The sequence below is a fragment of the Astyanax mexicanus genome, chromosome 10 (genome assembly GCF_023375975.1).
Source record: "Astyanax mexicanus isolate ESR-SI-001 chromosome 10, AstMex3_surface, whole genome shotgun sequence".
Lineage (NCBI taxonomy): Eukaryota > Metazoa > Chordata > Actinopteri > Characiformes > Acestrorhamphidae > Astyanax > Astyanax mexicanus.
This window is the reverse complement of record NC_064417.1, coordinates 12,676,101-12,695,901: the sequence shown is the minus strand read 5'-3', so window position 1 is coordinate 12,695,901 and position 19,801 is coordinate 12,676,101.

Genomic DNA, 19,801 nt, shown 5'->3' with positions numbered 1-19,801 from the left:
AGGCCAGTTGTGCAAAGGTGCAAAAATTGCCATCTTTAAAAAAGTCACCAAAAGATTTTATACCCCCCTTTTGCCAAATAAGAAAGGCAGTGTCAGAAAGAGATGGGGAAATAAATGATTATTCAAGATAGGCATTAGAAGGAAGGAGCTAAGAATTTAAAATGGCGTCTAAACTGGCACCAGATGCGAAGAGTGGAGATCAACACTGGGTTTTTGGAAAATTTTTTAATCTTAAAAGGTAAGGGAGAGGTAAGAAGAGCAACTGGAGAGGAAGAGACACAGGTTTGAGTCTCCAGTCTGCACCACAGCGACTCTGGAGAGTGAAGCCAATAAAGTATTTTGTGAACATGTGCTGACCAATAATAGAATGAAAAGTTGGGGAGGGAGAGGCCTCCATCAGATCTGAATCTTTGCTAAACTAATTTACTTACTCGAGGAGGCTTCCCATTCCAAATAAAAGAGATGATAAGCTGATCTAAATCTTTAAAAAACTTTTTAGGTAAATATAAGGGAATGGACTGAAACAAAAAAAGAAATCTAGGCAAAACATTCATCTTTATGGCATTAATTCTGCCTAACAAGGACAAAGGAAGGGATTTCCACCTCTGCAAGTCCAATTTGAGTTTATTTAATAAAGGAGTGAAATTATTGCAAAAAAGAGATGGTAGGGTGCGAGAGACATGTATCCCCAGATATTTAAAACCTGTTGGAGCCAATTTAAATGTTATAGTAGAATGATTAAATGTCAGGGCCAATGTGTTAATTGGATAACACTCACTCTTCTGCAAGTTTACTCTATATCCCGAAATTAAGCCAAATGTATTCAACAGAGATAGAATTGACGGAATGGAAGAGGCGGGATCAGTCACGTATAATAACAGATCATCAGCGTATAAAGATAGTTTTAGCTCGACACCAGCACGTACAATACCCTGAAAAAGTGGAAGGGACTTTAAAGCAATAGACAAGGGCTCGATAGCCAAAGCAAATAACAATGGTGACAACGCTCACCCCTGTCTTGTCCCACGCATCAATGGAAAATATTGAGAGCGAATACCATTTGTATGTACACTAGCTTGAGGAGCAGTGTATAAAAGTCTAATCCAGGAAATAAATATCTCTCCAAATCCAAATTTATGCAGCACTAAAAATAAAAAATTCCATTCAACTCTATCGAACGCTTTTTCTGCATCCAGAGAAATAACTAATTCCGGAAAAGAAGTGGAATGTTCCATAAATATAGCATTCAAAAGTGTACGAACATTGAAAAAAAGCTGACGACCCCTGATAAATCCATTTTGATCATGTGAAACAACCCCGGGCAGAACACTCTCCAGTCTCAGCGCTAGGGCCTTGGCCAAAATCTTTACATCCACATTTAAGAGAGAGAGAGGTCTATATGATGCACACTGCTCAGGGTCCTTGTCCTTTTTAAGAAGAAGTGAAATAGAAGCTTGTGTCATCGTGTGTGGCAAAGTTCCTGAAGCTAAAGATTCCTCAAAGACTGCCAGAAGAATAGGAGCCAATTTATCAATAAATTTTTTTAAAAATTCAACAGGGAACCCATCTGGACCAGGAGCCTTATTAGTCTGCATAGCTTTAATAGAAATCTTAATCTCCTCTATGGTCAGAGGTGAATCAAGAGATTCTGCATCTGGCAGATCTACAGTGGGAAACTCTAAGCGGTCTAAGAAGGCAGACACCTCATTGTCAGACGCGGCTTCTGATCGATAAAGTTCAGAATAAAATGATTTAAAAACTGCATTAATGGACAGTGGATCTAAAACCAGCTCACCCTCCGGGTCATTTATTTGGGGAATCAATCGAGAAGCTGCACGTCTTTTTAACTGATGGGCTAGTAACCTAGAGGCTTTGTCACCATATTCATAATAATTGCTGCGTGCATGTAAAAGGAGGCGCTCTGCATCGGAAGTAGTAAGAAGATCGAATTTAGTTTGAAGATCCAATCGACGCTTTTGCAAAGAGGGAGTTGAATTGATTGCATTGAGCCTATCTAAATCTGCAATTGCAGTTGTGAGATCCTGCACCTCCTGTTTCCGCATCTTGTTGGAATAAGCAGTATAAGAAATAATCTGCCCTCGTAAGTAAGCTTTGAGGGATTCCCACAAAAGAGAAGCTGAAGTAGAATGATTTTTATTGTTAATAATAAAATTGTCTATAGAAAAATTGATAAATACATTAAAGGCAGGATCCGACAACAGCAACAAATTAAATCTCCAAAGTGGTGAGACAAAAGAACGGTTAGATAACTTCACACTAACAGTGAGGGGGGCATGGTCAGACAAGACAATAGGATGATAAGTAGATGAAATTACCCTTGAAGAAAGGAAACTATCCAAAAAAAAATAATCAATGCGAGAATAAGTTTTATGTGGATGAGAATAGAAAGAGAATATTTTAGCACTGGGATTGTGAGCTCTCCAAGGATCGAAAATAGCATTGTCTGTTAAGAAATCGAAAAGTACTTGAGACGTAGCAGAGCGGGTTTTTACGGAAGGGGCTGAATGATCTAAATCTGGATCAATAATGCAATTAAAATCTCCACCAAGAATCAAGAAATGAGTATTTAGAGATGGTATCGAGCTAAGTAATCCTGTCATAAAATTTGGATTATCTAAATTAGGAGCATAAACATTCACAAGCAACACCGGGGTATTAAATAAATGACCTTGCACAATCAAATACCTGCCATTCACATCTGCAACAACACTTCCAGGAACAAACTGAATTCCCTTTTTAATCAAGATTGCAACTCCTCTGGTTTTAGAATTAAATTTGGAGTGAAAAATATCACCAACCCAAGAGAATTGCAATTTAAGATGATCCTCGTTCCTAAGGTGTGTCTCCTGCAGAAATACCACATCAGCAGTCAAATGCTGCAAATGATTAGATATCTTTAACCGTTTAAGTGGATTATTTAAACCTCTAACATTCCAAGTCAGGAAACTTAAAGGGAACTCGCCTGACACTGTCTTAGAATTAGAGTCAGTCATTTAAGTCATCGTACAATAAATGTGAAACATCGTACAGGCCAACTGGATATATATATATATATATATATATATATATATATATATATATATATATATATATATATATATATATATATAAAAAAAAAAATTAAAAAAAAAAAAGGAACTCCCCGCCCCCCCACCCAACTTCCAAACAGACTCCAACGGGAGTCAATCCCAAATGAACAGCACCTCCGAAAGAACAGCTCAGTGCGAGTACAGACCATTAGTAAACTCCACAGAACAAGCAAAACTACAACATACTACAAGTATCTGACGGTGCACCACATCCAAGCAGTTATCATCATCTCAAACATTTCCATTTATTTTCACCCTTTAGCGACCTATTTCCATTGTAATTACCGTTGTAATTATATTAATCACCATTTATGTACCTATTTATGTTTACCCCCCCTCACCCTTCAACTCTCCATGCACATATACATATACATACACACACATACATACATACACACATACATATATATATATATATATATACATACATACATGCACATACATACACATACATACACTCACATATTCACTGTCGAACAGCAAAAGAATGAGGAGGACACACGCAATAGGCAGAATGAGAGAAACAGTCACCCAGGCAGTGTAGAAATGAAACGCTCAGCTTCAGTAGCACAGGTAAACTCCCGTGATTCGCCCTTGTGTGTAATACGAAGTCGAGCTGGATAAAACATGCTATATTTTACCCCGTCCACTGAACGAAGTTTCCTTCTGACTGTGTTGAAAGCCGCTCTTGACTTAGCCACTTTGGAGGTGAGATCATTGTAGATGGAGAGATTCATATCAGAGAATGGGATGCGCGGACGATTTCTTGCTTCTCTGAGAATCCGAACACAGTCCTCAAAATAGTGTAACTTCACTATTATTGGGCGAGGGGGTTCATCAGGTTTTGGGCGAGGCGCCAAAGAACGGTGAGCTCTGTCCACAAGTGGGCTTTTTTCCAAAGAAAGGGCTTCCCGCAAAAGCTCCGAAACAGTGGAGTTGGATAAAGTGAATCGTGAATCACCCTCAGGTACGCCGATAATCCTGATGTTCTGACGACGCGATCGAGCCTCCAAGTCCTCGCATTTAGCGTCGACTCTAGCAAGCTCACTGGTGAGGGATTCAACTTTCGCCCTGAGTCCCACAACCTCATCCGAGAGTCCCGACAGGGAGGTTTCAACTTCAGAAACGGTGCGCACGACTGACCCGAGCTCCGCTCTCAGCGACGCGTTGTCTCGAAGTAGCTCGGATTTCATCTCCTGGAGCTCCGTCTGAAGTTTGGAATGATAATCCCTGGAGATAGCGTGGAACTCAGCTGTAAGTGCACGCGTGATCTCTGAGGTTACCGCTTGTATAATGTCCGATTTTAGAGCTGTAAGCTCTTTGGCGAGAACGGGGGAAGCAGGCTTCTCTCTTGGAGGACACGCATCACTCGAGGCCGGGGAGGCAGCAGCGAGCGCTGGGCCGATGAGGGGCTGAGAGGAAGCCGAACTTTTACTAGTTTTAGGTGGCATGTCGGCAAAAACAGGAACGCGAAACGGGTAAGTAGACCAAAACCAAGCCTCAGTCGAGAAAAAAAGGAAATTAACAGTGCACCATAAGTAAGAAACAACCTCGCTCTGCGGAGCTCGCGTTTTACGTGACCTACGCCATACTGCCCTGGACCGGAAGTCCCTATATTTTTTTATATTATATTCAGATTTGATAGTGATTAACAGGTTTTTTGGGTCCCAAAATTTTTCAAAGTTTTTTTGGGTCCCAAAATTTTTCGAAGTTTTTTGGGTCAAAATTATTTTGGGTCCCAAAATTTTTCGAAGTTTTTTGGGTCAAAATTATTTTGGGTCCCAAAATTTTTCGAAGATTGTTTTGGGTCCCAAAATTTTTCGAAGTTTTTTTAGGTCCCAAAATTTTTCGAAGTGTTTTTGGGTCGAAATATTTTCGGGTCTCAAACTTTTTTTGGGCCCAAAATTTTGTAAAGTTGTTTTGGGTCCCCAATTTTTTTTGCGCCCAAAATTTTTCAAAGTTTATTTGGGTCCCAAAATTTTTCAAAGTTTTTTTGGGTCTTAAAATTTTTCTAAATTTTTTCGGGTCTCAAATTTTTTTGGGCCCAAAATTTTGTAAAGTTGTTTTGGGTCCCAAAATTTTTTTGCGCCCAAAATTTTTAAAAGTTTTTTTGGGTCCCAAAATTTTTAAAAGTTTTTTTGGGTCAAAGTAATTTTGGGTCCCAAAGTTTTTTCGAAGATTGTTTTGGGTCCCAAAATTTTTCGAAGTTTTTTTAGGTCTCAAAATTTTTCGAAGTGTTTTTGGGTCAAAATTTTTTCTTCAAGTTTTTTTGGGTCCCAAAATTTTTCAAAGATTTTATCGGGTCTCAAAATTTTTTGGGTCCAAGAATTTTTCAAAGATTTTTTTGGGTCAAAATTTTTTAGGGTCTCAAAATTTTTCTACATTTTTTCGGGTCTCAACATTTTTTTGGGCCCAAAATTTTTCAAAGTTTTTTTGGGTGCCAAAATTTTTCAAAGTTTTTTTGAGTGAAGCTGAGAGAAGAGATCTTTGATATTATTGTTTGCATTGTTTATGCACTTTTCTCCCCTTTTAGATAGATTTTTCCACCTAAGAATGTCTTTACAATCTGAACAGGCACATGTGTAGTTCCATTGAAGTACTTCACAAGAGTGCCATTAAATGACTCAGAAGAAATTGTGGAAGTTGCCCACAAAGGATTCCATTTCCTAAGGCTAACTGCAGTGTGTGTCAGCAGGTGTACATTGAAAGACACTTTAGCAGTCTCATACAGCACCTCAAACTGGATGACAAATTTCCTAAAAACCATTTTCGCTGCATTAACATTACATAGTTTCACATTTTCTTTAAGAAGCATGTGCATAGCAAAAACAGAAAGAAAGAGATGATTTCAGAACTTCTTAATTAGAAAACCATTTAGAAGTCGCAATGAATAAAAAAGAAGAAATGACCTCCACTCTAAATTTACGATCATGTGTTTACGATTGTGAATTTAAATTTAAATTTAAATTTAAATTTACGATTGTGGTGTTCTGGTGAACTCTACAGGAGGCTGGACTGTGAGCAACTTTTGCCCAACAATGTTTGTTTTTCTGTCTATATACCACTTTTTGTTGTGATTTGGTGAATCAAGCCTTATAATCACCGACTGTCGAGTCACATCAAGACAAACACTATGTTGGTACCAATCATCTAAAACGTTTTTAATTTCATCAATACAGATTGGCCTTTTACACCCATGACTGGCTGTTCTGGAGTAGCTGGTGGTCATACTGTTTTGTCTCAGATGCCTCAGATTTGGCCTGAGAACAAGTTCTGGTCTTCTGAAAGGATAGGGTCCTTCATCTGTGTGATAGCAAAAATCACACCCATACAGCCCATTGAATTGTTCACTGTTCTGGTATTATTGGTATTAGTGCAAAAGCCTTTGTTGTCTATTCTGAGTTTTTTTGTGTCAACATTTTTTGGGTCTAAAAATTTTTCTAAATTTTTTTGGGCCCAAAATGTTTCAAAGTTTTTTTGGGTCCCAAAATTTTTCTAAATTTTTTCGGGTCTCAACATTTTTTTAGTCTTAAAAATTTTCAAAGTTTTTTTGGGTCCCAAAATTTTTCAAAGTTTTTTTAGGTCCCAAAATTTTTTGAAGTGTTTTTGGGTCAAACTTTTTTTGGGCACAAAATTTTTCGAATTTTTTTGGGGTCAAAATTTTTTGGGTCTCAATATTTTTCGAAGATTTTTTGAGGTCAAATTATTTTGGGTCCCAAAATTTTCCGAAGATTTTTTTGGGTCAAAATTTTTTAATTGCTGATCTAAAGCTGAGAGAAGAGAACTTTGATATCATTGTTTGCATTCTTTATGCACTTTTCTCCACGTTTAGATAGACTTTTCCACCTAAGAATGTCTTAACAATCTGGACAGGCACATATATCTTATAGACATCTTATATATATCTTATATATATCTTATTACAATAGACTTTTTTCTCTTTTGCAACCTGTTGTTGCATCCGAGTGGTAATATACAGGAAACAACTGTAATGCTCGCACTTTGTTACTGGACCATCATTAAAGGCTTTCAGTGGCTAGGTTGTGCATATCGCACTCTGTTTAGAAGCAGTGCCAAAGACCCTTACCCACTCAGATATTCAGATTTGGTAGTGATTCACAGTTTTTTTTTGGGTCAGAAAGTTTTTCGAAGTGTTTTTGGGTCAAAATTTTTTTGGGTGCGTGTGTGTGCTGGTGGAAGAGGGAAGATGGTTTCCGAATAGGGTGGTACTGGAGTTGGATGCGAGTCTGAGTGAGGAGCCAAGGTCCTGAATTTCTGGAAATGAAAACGAGAAAGAGAGTCAGCTATGGGGTTAGATGTACCGGGAATGAAAACAGCTTTAAGAATGAACTGATGAGTAATTGAGTGCCAGGTAAGACGCCGGAGAAAAGGCATTAGAGGCAGGGAATTAGAGCGTCCCTTATTAACTGCGTGAACTACGGCCAAGTTATCAGAGTGCGTGAATATGACGCGTCGCGTCCATTCGTGGCCCCATAACAGGGCAGCGACTACTATGGGGTAGAGCTCACGGAGAGCGGACGAATCGCTCTGATCCGGAGGAGAAAGAGTAAATTCAGCAGGCCATGGAGAAGCAAACCATCTGCCATCACAGTAACCCACCGTTTTTTCGGCGGACAGCGGAATACCCAGACGGCGAAAAACTGATTCCAGGGAGGTGATGCAGCGAGCAGGAGGAGAGGAAGGGGTGTCCAGGACCAGAAAATCGTCTAGTAGGTGCACTACGTAAGGAACGCCGCACTCATTGAGTAAAATCCAGGAAAGAGCCTCGGCGAGGCAGTCAAAAATTTTGGGGCTGCTTTTGCAGCCGAAAACGAGCCTGGTGGCGAAATAGAAACGCCCCCTCCAACGAACACAAAACAGGTGCCAAAAGTCAGGGTGTAAGGGTAAAACCTTGAAAGCTGAAACGACATCGGCTTTGGCCATCCAGGCGCCGTGGCCAACGATCTTGATAAGGGAAATAGCATCGTCGACGCGAGCATAGCACAGGGAAAAGAGATCACTGGGCACCAGACTGTTAATAGAAGGCACAGGAGCACCATGGGGCGCAGACAGGTCTATAATCAAGCAAGACTGACCTTCTGTTCATCCCAGGAACTACAAGCCCTCACAACAATCTCTCCATCTCTTTCGAGAACTCACTGGTCACTCCATCGGCAGAAGCAAGAAGCCTCGGTGTAGTAATGGATGACCAGTTATCGTTCTCGAGCCATATTGCAAATCTGACTCGGTCATGCAGATTTCTCCTGTACAACATCCGAAGAATTCGACCGTTTCTGTCTCAGGATGCCACTCAGGTGCTTGTGCAGTCTCTTGTCATCTCAAGACTTGACTACTGCAACTCTCTACTGGCTGGTCTTCCACTGCGAGCCACCAAACCACTACAGTTAATTCAGAATGCGGCAGCACGACTCGTCTTCAATCTTCCGAAGTTCAGTCATGTGACTCCTTTGCTGCGTTCCCTCCACTGGCTTCCTGTTGCCGCCCGCATCCGATTCAAAACCCTGACGCTGGCCTACAAGGCAAAAAACGGACCAGCACCTTCATACCTGATGGCGATGGTCAAAGCCAGATCTGCACCAAGAGCTCTTAGAGCTTCCAGCACGGCTCGGCTCGAACCTCCATCACTCAAAACACACAGAAAACAGACATCCAGACTCTTCTCTGTGCTGGCACCAAGGTGGTGGAATGAACTTCCACTGGATGTCAGAACAGCAGAGTCACTCACGGTCTTCAAACGTCGACTGAAGACACATCTTTTCAAAGAGTTCCTAAACTAATAATAAAAAAAAATAATAAAAAAAGGTTCCTAGGGTTCTTAACATGATTAAGCTCTATGTATCTCTTGATCCTAGTCTACAAACTAGCTTTGGATATCTTAAGTAACTTTGAAGCACTGTTGTAAGTCGCTCTGGATAAGGGAGTCTGCTAAATACCGAAAATGTAAATGTAAATGTAAATCAGGTGTTTCTTCCCTGAATATTTACGAGTAGCAACGCCGATGGGATTGATGCGGAAGTTTGAAAAAGGGGGCGAAGAAAAGGGACCGACCATAAAGCCGTCCGCGACCTCCTTGGCCAGGAGAGAGGTAACCACATCGGGTTCCGATTGGGCAGACAGGAGGTTCGAAGCTGAAAAGGTCGTATCCGGCAAAACAACGAGCCCGGGAGAAAATCCGAACACCAGACCATCCAGGAGGTAGCAGACGAAGGTAGAATCAGGGTGAGAAGACAGACTCTTAGCTAACTCGGGCACGTTAACTGGAGTGGACAGATATCGTAATAGTCAGCTCTGTCCGAACTTGGGTGGACGGATGGGGCAGGAAGGACGAGCGTGAGCCTGAGCGCAGTAAAAGCAAACGTGCAAAAAAGGGCATGAAGACAAAAAGCAACCTCTTGAGTTGAAATTATTACATATGGCCCGGGAGCCGAGAAAAAAAAGGCACCTCCCACGAGTATCTAGGGAATTAGAGGCCGATACGCAAGACACGGCGGGGGGCGTGCTGGCGGGGGGCGCGCTGGCGGGGGGGGCTGGAGAGGGGGCCACAAGCGAGCAGGCAGAGACGGGGTGAGAAGGCTGTCCGCACAACTCGCAAGCGAGGGAAGGGCGACCAGCGAAAATCCGGCAGTATAACTCGAGATCAAGGGCGCCCCAGTAGGTGGACATATTCCACTGCTGCAAGCGCGATGCAGCCTGCGCAGAGAACAGACAATGGTAATCGTAGAATCCAGAACCCCCATAGCGCACGGCCAGGTCGAGGATAATGGAAAGGTAGTCGTCGAGTTCCTGACGGCGGGCTGGAAAAGCCGCGCAGAGCACGTCTCGAAAGGTGGAGAAAGCAAGGGCGAATTCGGGGGCAGAGAGAACTCTTGAGCCACGCGAATCTGAAGATCCGATAGTTAGCAGTGAACCCCCGACTTCAAAGAGGCGGGGCGCCGGAGCGGCGGCCGAAGGACGCAGTAGAGAAGAGAGATCTATGTCTGCACCTTGCAAGATGCGCTGACGCAGTGATGGCTGAACCAGAGGCGGGGAGAGAGAGCGAGCACCCGCAGGAGGAGGGGCTGGGCATCATGAACCCGTGGAGCTTGGACGGAAGGCTGGGGAGCCTGAGCACCTGAGGAGAGAGCACAAGGAATAGGGAGCAAGGCCGGCTGCTGAACGGCCTGGAGGGGGTTGGAGGGCTTCTACCGGGAGGTAGAAGCCACAGGAGAGTTGTCCTGTCGAAATCCACGCCGGGAGCGCTGAGCAGTAGTAGACGAAGGCTGAGATGAAAGGCGGCTGTGCCCAGAGCCCGAGAGGGCAGTGCGGGTGCGGCTACGCCGAGCCGGGGAGCGATGTTCCTGGGCCGGGGAGATGGAGCGCCGGGCTGCTGGGCGGCCGCGCCGGGCCGGGGGGCGATCTTGCTGGGCCGGGGAGATGGAGCGCTGAGCAGCGGGGCGGCCACGCCGGGCCGAGGGGCGATCTTGCTGGGCCGGGGAGAAGGAGCGCTGAGCAGCGGGGCGGCCGCGCCGGGCCGAGGGGCGATCTTGATGGGCCGGAGAGTTAGAGCGCCGGGCAGGGGGGTGGCCGCGCCGGGCCGAGGAGCGATCGGGCTGAGCCGGGGAGTTGGAGCGCCGAGCAGCGGAGCGGCCACGCCGGGCCGAGGAGCGATCAGGCTGGTTGCGGGAGCGGCCACGCCTGGCCGGGGAGCTGGAAACCACCGAACCGGCCTGGGCATCGGACACCGAGATGATGGGTAGAGGCCCAGGGATCGGATGAGACACACCGGCAGATGAGGAGCCCGAGAACAACTCGGGATCCGAGGCATCCAGATCAATATCCATTGTAGCAGTGACTGAGAACTCGACGTCACGTGAGTTTGTTCGTCACGGAGGTGAGTTGTGACTTGGAGGTATATATATATAGGGCGAAGGGGTGGAGCTTGTAATTGAGGCGCACTCCATATCCCAAAATTTTGTTAATCCTTAACAACACTAATACCCGAAAACTGAACAATTCAATGGGCTGTATGGGTGTGATTATTGCTATCACACAGGTGATGAACCCTATCCTTTCAGAAGACCAGAACTTGTTCTCAGGCAAAATCTGAGGCATCTAAGACAAAACAGTATGACCACCAGCTACTCCAGAACAGCCAGTCATGGGTGTAAAAGGCCAATCTGTATTGATGAGATTAAAAACGTTTTAGATGATTGATGGCTTTTTTCCAGAGTACCAACATAGTGTTTGTCTTGATGTGACTCGAAAGTCGGTGATTATATGTCTGGGTTCACCAAATCACAGCAAAAAGTGGTATATAGACAGAAAAAAAAATTTAAGATAATGTGAATCTATGTAATGTTAATGCAGTGGAAATGGCTTTTAGGAAATTTGTCATCCAGTTTGAGGTGCTGTATGACACTGCAAAAGTGTCTTTTAATGTACACCTGCTGACACACATTGCAGTTAGCCTTAGGAAATGGGGTCCTTTGTGGGCAACTTCCACCTTTTCTTCTGAGTTATTAAATGGCACTCTTGTGAAGTACTTCAATGGAACTACACATGTGCCTGTCCAGATTGTAAAGACATTGAAAAGTCTATATAAAAGGTGAGAAAAGTGCATAAAGAATGCAAACAATGATATCAAAGATCTCTTCTCTCAGCTTCTCTCAGCTTCAAAAAATTTTGACCCAAAAAAAATTAAAAAAAAATTGTACCCAAAACATTTTGACCCAAAAAGACATCGAAATATTTTGGGACCGAAAAAAATCATCGAAAAAATTTTGGGACCCAAAAAAATCTTCGAAAAATTTTAAGACCAATAAAATGTTGCGGCCCAAAAAAAAATTTGACCCAAAAAAACTTGGAAAATTTTTAGACCCAAAAAATTTTGACACAAAATTAGTTCGAAAAATTTTTAGACCCGAAAATATTTTGACACAAAAAAATATCTAAAAATTTCGGATCCCAGAAAAATCTTCGAAAAATTTTGGGACCCAAAAAAACTTTGAAAAATGTTGGGACCCAAAAATCTTTTAAAAATTTTTAGACCAAAAAAATGTTAAGACCCGAAAAAATGTAGAAAAATTTTGGGACCCAAAAAACTTTGAAAAATTTTGGGCCCATAATAATCTTCGAAAAATTTTGAGACCAAAAAAATGTTGAGGCCTAAAACAAATTTGACCCAAAAAAACTTGGAAAATTTTTGGACCAAAAAAAATTTTGACACAAAATTATTTCGAAAAATTTTTAGACCCGAAAAAATTTTAACACAAAAAAACATCTAAAAATTTCGGATCCCAAAAAAATCTTCGAAAAATTTTGGGACCCAAAAAAATTTTGACCTAAAATAATTTTGACCTCAAAATATCTTCGAAAAATGTTGGGACCCAAAATAACTTTGAAAAATTTTGGGCCCAAAAAAAGTTTGACCCAAAAAAACTTCAAAAAATTTTCCATTATTCAGTAAATGAATGAATAAGTTGAGGGTTGCTCAGAAACACTGGATTTAAGGGCCAGTGTCTACCAGAGGGGTCTCTGTAGGTTGAGCAGATAGTAGTACTAATAGGTGAGTGATCCGACAATGATCTACTGCCTATGCGGCAATATTTACTTGTACGCAAAATATTAAGTGATTCAAAAAAAAATAATAATACATGAGGATGTCATATGCCATTGTGAGAAAAAGGTATAATCCCTTTGTCTGACATTTAATGTTCTCCAAACATGAAATAATTCCAAATCTTTGCAAAATTTTAAATCAGTTTAAAGTGTTAATGTAGTTTTATGTGAAATGTTACATCTAGGGGGAAGTTGGTCAATACTTTTTTTAATTAAACAAATAAAATGATCACCTAATAATGTAAGAGGGCATGAGATTGTAGAAACATCTGCTAGCAGCTTTGCGAAAAAATACTGTGGAGGCATAAATACAGACAATCAGTATCTCTTCCCCCATATAAACATCCTGAGACCATGACATACCATCCCTCATCATCCTTGATCACTTTGTCTAGAGTAAAAGGAAAATTTCTGTGTAGAAGAATAATATAATTATAATTTTATAAAGAGAAAACCCAGCCTACCCAGCTTCTTCGCAAAGTGGGTTTCTTGTTTCTTGATCATTTTTTAGGAAGCCGTTTAATGGAATGATTAATGCCCTTTGCAATAAGACTGACTACCTTAATTTCACTCACTCATACACTCACTCATCGTCAACCGCTTTATCCGTTAAGGTTCGCGGGGGGCTGGAGCCTATCCCAGCTGGCATCGGGCGGAAGGCAGTATACACCCTGGACAGGCCGCCAATCGATCGCAGACACAGAGAGACACACAGACATATTCACTCACACACTCACACCTAAAAGGGCAATTTTTATCTGACATCCAATTAGCCAGAACTTTGGTCTTTAGACTGTGGGAGGAAACCGGAGTACCCGGAGGAAACCCACGCAGACATGGGGAGAGCGTGCAAACTCCACACAGAAAGGTCGTCCCAGCCGGGAATCGAATCCAGTACCAAAAGTACCACTCAGGTAGACATCATTACGTGACCCCGTCTTGTTGCAAATGAAATATTTATTAAACAGTTACAACAGCAAATCCTGGTTAGCCTGGGGAGAGAGTTCAGATTTGATGTCCCACACCTTCTGTCTCTCATTGCCTGCACATTGCCTGTCTTATTTATACAGGCCCAGGCCAGGGGCCACTGCGTGGAAGATACCTTAGGGTAACAGGGTAACAGTTCTCCTAACAGTACTTTCTACTGTATAGTGATATTAATATATGCAAATTTCCTGTCATATTTATACAGGTCCAGGCCAGGGGCCACTGCGTGGAAGATCAACTTTTCTTACCAAATATGAATGTATACTTTGTACCAATACATTATCTAAGAGCACCATAGTGGCCCTGTCACAGCATCCCTTAAGTGGAGACCATCCTCAGCTCAGTTAAGCTGGCAAAGTTGCATTCCTTCATGGAGCAACAAACCAGTGTGAAAACATATTTACACGTACACATGGAACCAAGATCAATAACAAACTGACATGAAACTGACATGACTGTCACACACTGCAGCATAGTTTTGAGCTCCTCAGATCTGCTGAAGTCATTGGCCACAATCTGATAATGTTTTATATTTTTTGTTTTACAAAAATCCAGTCAAAACTAATTCCATCTCTCTGCCTTCCTCTGAGTTACTATGACAACATTAACTGTAAAAGGCGCTATATAAATACATTTTATTGGATTTGATTTGAAATGACTTTTGACCTAAAACATATTGTAACTGTGGAAAATGCATCTTGTTCTCAACATTTCAACAAGTGTTTGGGTTGATTTGTGTGTTAAATGCAGTAATGGCTGTTTTTTGATGTTTCAGGCTGAGAGAAGCATTTTGCGCATAGTGCTGATCTCCTATCTCACTCCTTAGAAAGATAAACGGCTTCAATTGTTGTTTTTAACTGAAAAATTCTCTTTCACGCAGAAAATATTTTTCAAGACCTAAAACAAAATATAACTGTGGAAGTGTTTGGGTTTGTTTGTGTGTTGAATGCAGTAAACACTGTTCTTGGACATGTTAGGATGAGATAATACTTTTGTGGATAGTGCACTTACTCCGTAGAGCAGGGGTGTCAAACTCATTTTGGCCGAGGGCCACATTGGCATATTGGCTGTCCTCTGAGGGCCAGATGTAACTTATAAATGTAATAAAATGTAACCAAATGTAATATATGTAAATGAATGTAATTACTCCTTAATGTTAAATAACTCTCAATATATTATTTATTCAATCAAATATTACAGTTGCATGGAAAAAAATGTTTGCTTGTTGCTCTATTAACATAAATCCTTTTAATTTGTCATGTTATGAAATCCAAAAACTCCACCAATCAAGAACCAAACTATTCAAGTGAATAGAAATGACATAAAATACAAGTTATATTAACTTTGATCAAAACGTTTAATACTGAAATAAGGCTTAATAAATATAAAATCAAAAATTGTGAGCTGTAAAGAACATGTGACAGATTTAGCATTTCCTCAGATTTAGCAGTTCCTCATCCAACCACTAGTGGGAGCTGCAGCAGCACAAGCCTGCAGTCTTTACTGAGTCAGAGCTACAGCCCAGCCACGGGCTACAGGGCTCAGCTGAGCCAGTCTGGAGCGTTTTTACAGTTTTTAAAGTTCTTCTGTATAGGAAATAAAGGTTTTAACCGCATTAACCGGATAATACAGCTCTCTACAGTTCATCTTTCAGCCCAAGCAGCTAACAGCAGCAGGTTAGAACAGCCATCCCGGAGTCACTGCTCGGATTACATTATAAACAGGTCAGTTAGCGCGCTGCTAACCTCAGGATGTTTATAACTACGGAGTTTAGAACACACCACGGCTGCAAGGTTAGACTATAGAAGGCTCCTGAAGACTATTAAAGGCTATTGGAGGTTATTGAAAGGGTATTGGGGGCAGAAATCAGTACAGGCTGGTTAGATAAGTGATTCACCTCCTCGTCCTTTGCTGGGTCACAGTGATGTTTATTAACATCATTAAAACAGATTGTCAGGTATTGTCTTATAAATATTTACACATAACTTATATCTCTCCTAAAAAGCGTTTATTTTGGTCAGTAACACTCTTCGTAACACAAAATGCATACCGGTCTTTCGCCTTGAAGCACAGCCGTCCGTCTGCATCAGCTTCTTTTTTTCTGGACATTATGGGATAAACATGTCTCAATTCCACCCGCGAAGTTACACCTTCCCTCCGGCAGGGTTTCCACATCAATGACTACACTGCCGTGTAGTGGCAGTAAGCCGTAACTTTGCGGGTAATACAATCGACAAGCATTGTGGGAAATGTAGTTTTTGGTCAAAGAACGCTTCTGACCTATTTATTATAGACACTAAGATTTTACAAGCTCTCGCGGGCCACATAAAAGGACGTGGCGGGCCACTTTTGGCCCGCGGGCCTTGTGTTTGACACATGTGCCGTAGAGAGATCCCTTGTGAAAACAAATTATATTTAAGAGCACTAAAAGTATATTTAAAATAGGTCAAGAATATTAAATGTATATTTTCAATTTCCTATACTTTAAAAAAGTACACATAAAATATTTTTTTCTGTATTTGTATAAAATGTATTTTAAAGTAATACATTTTTAATTATACTTTAATGTATTGATAGTGATTACATTTAAATTCAATCATTCTGAAGCATATTTAATCAAAAGTGTACTAAATTGTTATGTCAACTAAAATGTATCAATTAAAAAGTAACGTACTGTACTGTGTACTGTAAAGAAATGTATTTTAACGTGCACTTCAGTGCAACTTAGGAAGTATACGTAAAATAAGGTATTTCGTCATGTTATTAAACCTTCGATAAGAAGAGTATAATTAATTGTTATGTCAACTGAAATGTATTATTTGAAAAACATATTTTGTAGACATGCATTTTGAAGTGTGATTTAGTACAACTGAGAAAGTACACTTTAATTAATGTATTTCTTCATGTACTGAAGCACATTTAACCAAAAGTGTATTTACATATCACACCATTTTAAGTATATTATTTAAAAAGTATATTTTACAACAAAAAAAAACCTTTCACAGTATGCTATGGTAAAACTTGGAAAATACACTTCCTGTGTTGTTTTTCTTCACATATTAAGGGTACTTAACTAATGTATATTTAAATGTGAAAGCATTTTTAGATTATTACTTTAAATATAATAATAATTGAAAGATTTGCTTTTTTATTATGCGTTAATTTAACTTAAACAATAGAATGGACTTCACTCACATTCTGAAGCAAACATGCCCCAAGTTAATTAACTCATAAAATTACATGAGTTAATTACCTGAATCACATGTACATAAAATGTACATTATTGTCATGTAATATGTATGTTGTATATATGTATGTATGTATCTGTGTATTATTAAAAAAACATTCTTACGTTTGTCTTCACATAAAATCTATCTTTAAATTAAGTATTCTTGTATATAAGTTTTAATAGTATAATAAGTTTTGTAGTATTGTATATCGTAGTTTTACAATACATATGTTTTATAGAACATATGAAAAAAACCTATGCACACAAGCAATTAATCATTGTCTTAATGCTTTTTCAATGTAACACATAACATGGAAAATGGACAGCTGCTCATTTTTTTGTTTCTACGGAAAAAGTGTGTTAAAATAAGTCTAGCATCCTCTCCATAGAAAGCTTTGATTGCATTCAGCATGAAGAGTATTTGTAAAGTTAAAGTGTTGAATGATCACCACCCCATCTCATCCACAAAGCACCAACTCATCCCAAAGTACTGGATGGAGCTCCATCATTCCAGAGACCACAGGTCCACAGTTTCACAGCTCATTGCTGGGTTTTATACCCCTCCCTAGGCCTCACCTGGCATTAGGCATGGTGCTCATAGGTTTATATTTATTTACTCCAGAGAGTACTATGTATTGACAGCTTTTAACACCATTTAGAAGTGGCAATCATTAGAAAAGAAGAAACAATCTCCACTCTGAAGTTTTCCAAAATTTGCAATCATGTAATGATCTTGGTTTTCTACAGGAGGCAGGATTGCAAGCAATTCTTGGACAAAAATGTCTGTTTTTCTGCCTATATATCATGTTTTGCTTTGATTTGGTTCTGGTCTTCTGAAAGGATAGGGTCCTCCACTTGTGTGATAGCAAAAATCATACCCATATAGGCGTATGAATTGTTCAGTGGTCTGAATTAATGGGCGGGCAACAGAGACTGAGCTACATATAAGTGTAAACACCTTGGACCTCTATTCTCTGTTCTGTAGATCTCTCCATGTGATACCATCCTTTTCTAGAGATAAGAGTTATTTTCTCCAAATGCAACATTTGTTCTTTTCTTTTCACACAAATGTTGCTTTTCCTGTCTTTAGGCTGTAGTTTAATAACCTGACACTGAACTGGCCAAATCTCGTACTTAGAGCTTTAAAAAATTGAAATTCTATCAAAGTTCCACAGTAAACTAATATCATGTTCACATAGTTGGCCAGTTTCTCTTAATTTTCTGTATACTCTGCTACACACTGTATGTCATTCAAAACCCATTCATTTTCTGCTGTCTCGCTAGATAAATGTAAATTGGGATTTTCAAGTATGTCTTTAATCTGGCATGACAAACTCATCATAAAAAAACATAGCAGTTTTTAAGATTTGTATATGCATTAAATACAAACTGGCGTGCTTTACATTGTGTTGGATAGTCTACCTTGTCCCCAAGTACATAGAACATGAGGAGCATTAAAAATAAGGTTAATAATGACTATACTCTCCATAAGCTTTGTTAAACAGGTACACACTTTCTGGCACCAACCCAGGGACATGTTCGTTACAAATCTTGAGGAGATGTTTCAGAGCTATTCCAGTCAGGTTATGCTGCAGGACATAGAACATCAACAGCATGAGACTCTGCCCTTTTGCCCTTTTAGAGGTGCAACAGGATACAGAAGTTCATCATTAGCATGTGGCATGTAAAATGTATAAACATAATTAATTGGCTTGCTTGTAGGGGAAGAAACACTTGGTGTGAGCTAATTTATATTTTGCAAAGATATATTATAACCTTCCATCTTGGAATTAGACATAAATAATCTTAAAATGAATGTTCATGTGTTGTGATATACCTAAAGAACTTAAATAATACACCTTCTATTTATTTTCACAATATTATAAACACATTTACTTTAAAGTTATTACAGAAATGCAAATGTAATTTTATTACCATTTTAATTTGTTAATAATTACACATAGGTTCTTGGTCTTCAAAAGTGCAAGGTCCAACTGTACCTACAGTTCAGCTTCTAAACTATGGTTTCCCATTTACCTAATTAACTGTTACCTCTCATTTATGCATTCTAAATTTGTAATATAATTAATGTTGCATTAGGCTTATATTTAGACATAGTTTTTATTTTTGGAATCTTTATTATACAGGATTGATAGTTTTGTAGAGCACAATGCAGAGCTTGACATAAATGTCATAAATATTCACATTCAGTAACTACATGTTGTGAGTTTCTGTTGGCTGTTTCCTTTGCATGAATCCTTACAAGCCTATCTGCCCTCACCTGTTTATTTTTTTAATTCATATTAAACAAAGAATCAGCACTATGAGTTAATTTGAGTTTTTGAAGAAATATGTCTCAGATTTCTCCGAACATAATACATGTCATTCATAGTCCCTGTAAACATGCTTTTATTTGTATCTTTTTTACCGATTCACAAAGATGCTGATCATCAATGGCAGTTCCTCTGTTGTGTTATCGCAATCCTCACTATTTGGAAATTGAGCAGCAAATTTGTATTTAAATATGCAGCATTCCATGTAGAGGACGTGTAAAGATTAGCTAAACTGTTTTTCACGTTTAACATGTTTATTAATTATTGCAAAATTACTCATTTCATATATTTGAAATGGCTGGATGCATGGATGGATGAATCATTCATTTAGCATCTCCTCAAACAACTTGTTCGTGGAGTGTCTTGAGTTCTTCTGTGAATTTTTTATACTTCACTTTTTTATTTACTGTCTAAAAAATAAAACAGTATTAATATGTTTATTATATGGTCAAATAATGACCATTGTTTATATTTACTGTACATAGTGGGCTGGAATTGTACATGACCTTTTTTTTTGTGTTCGC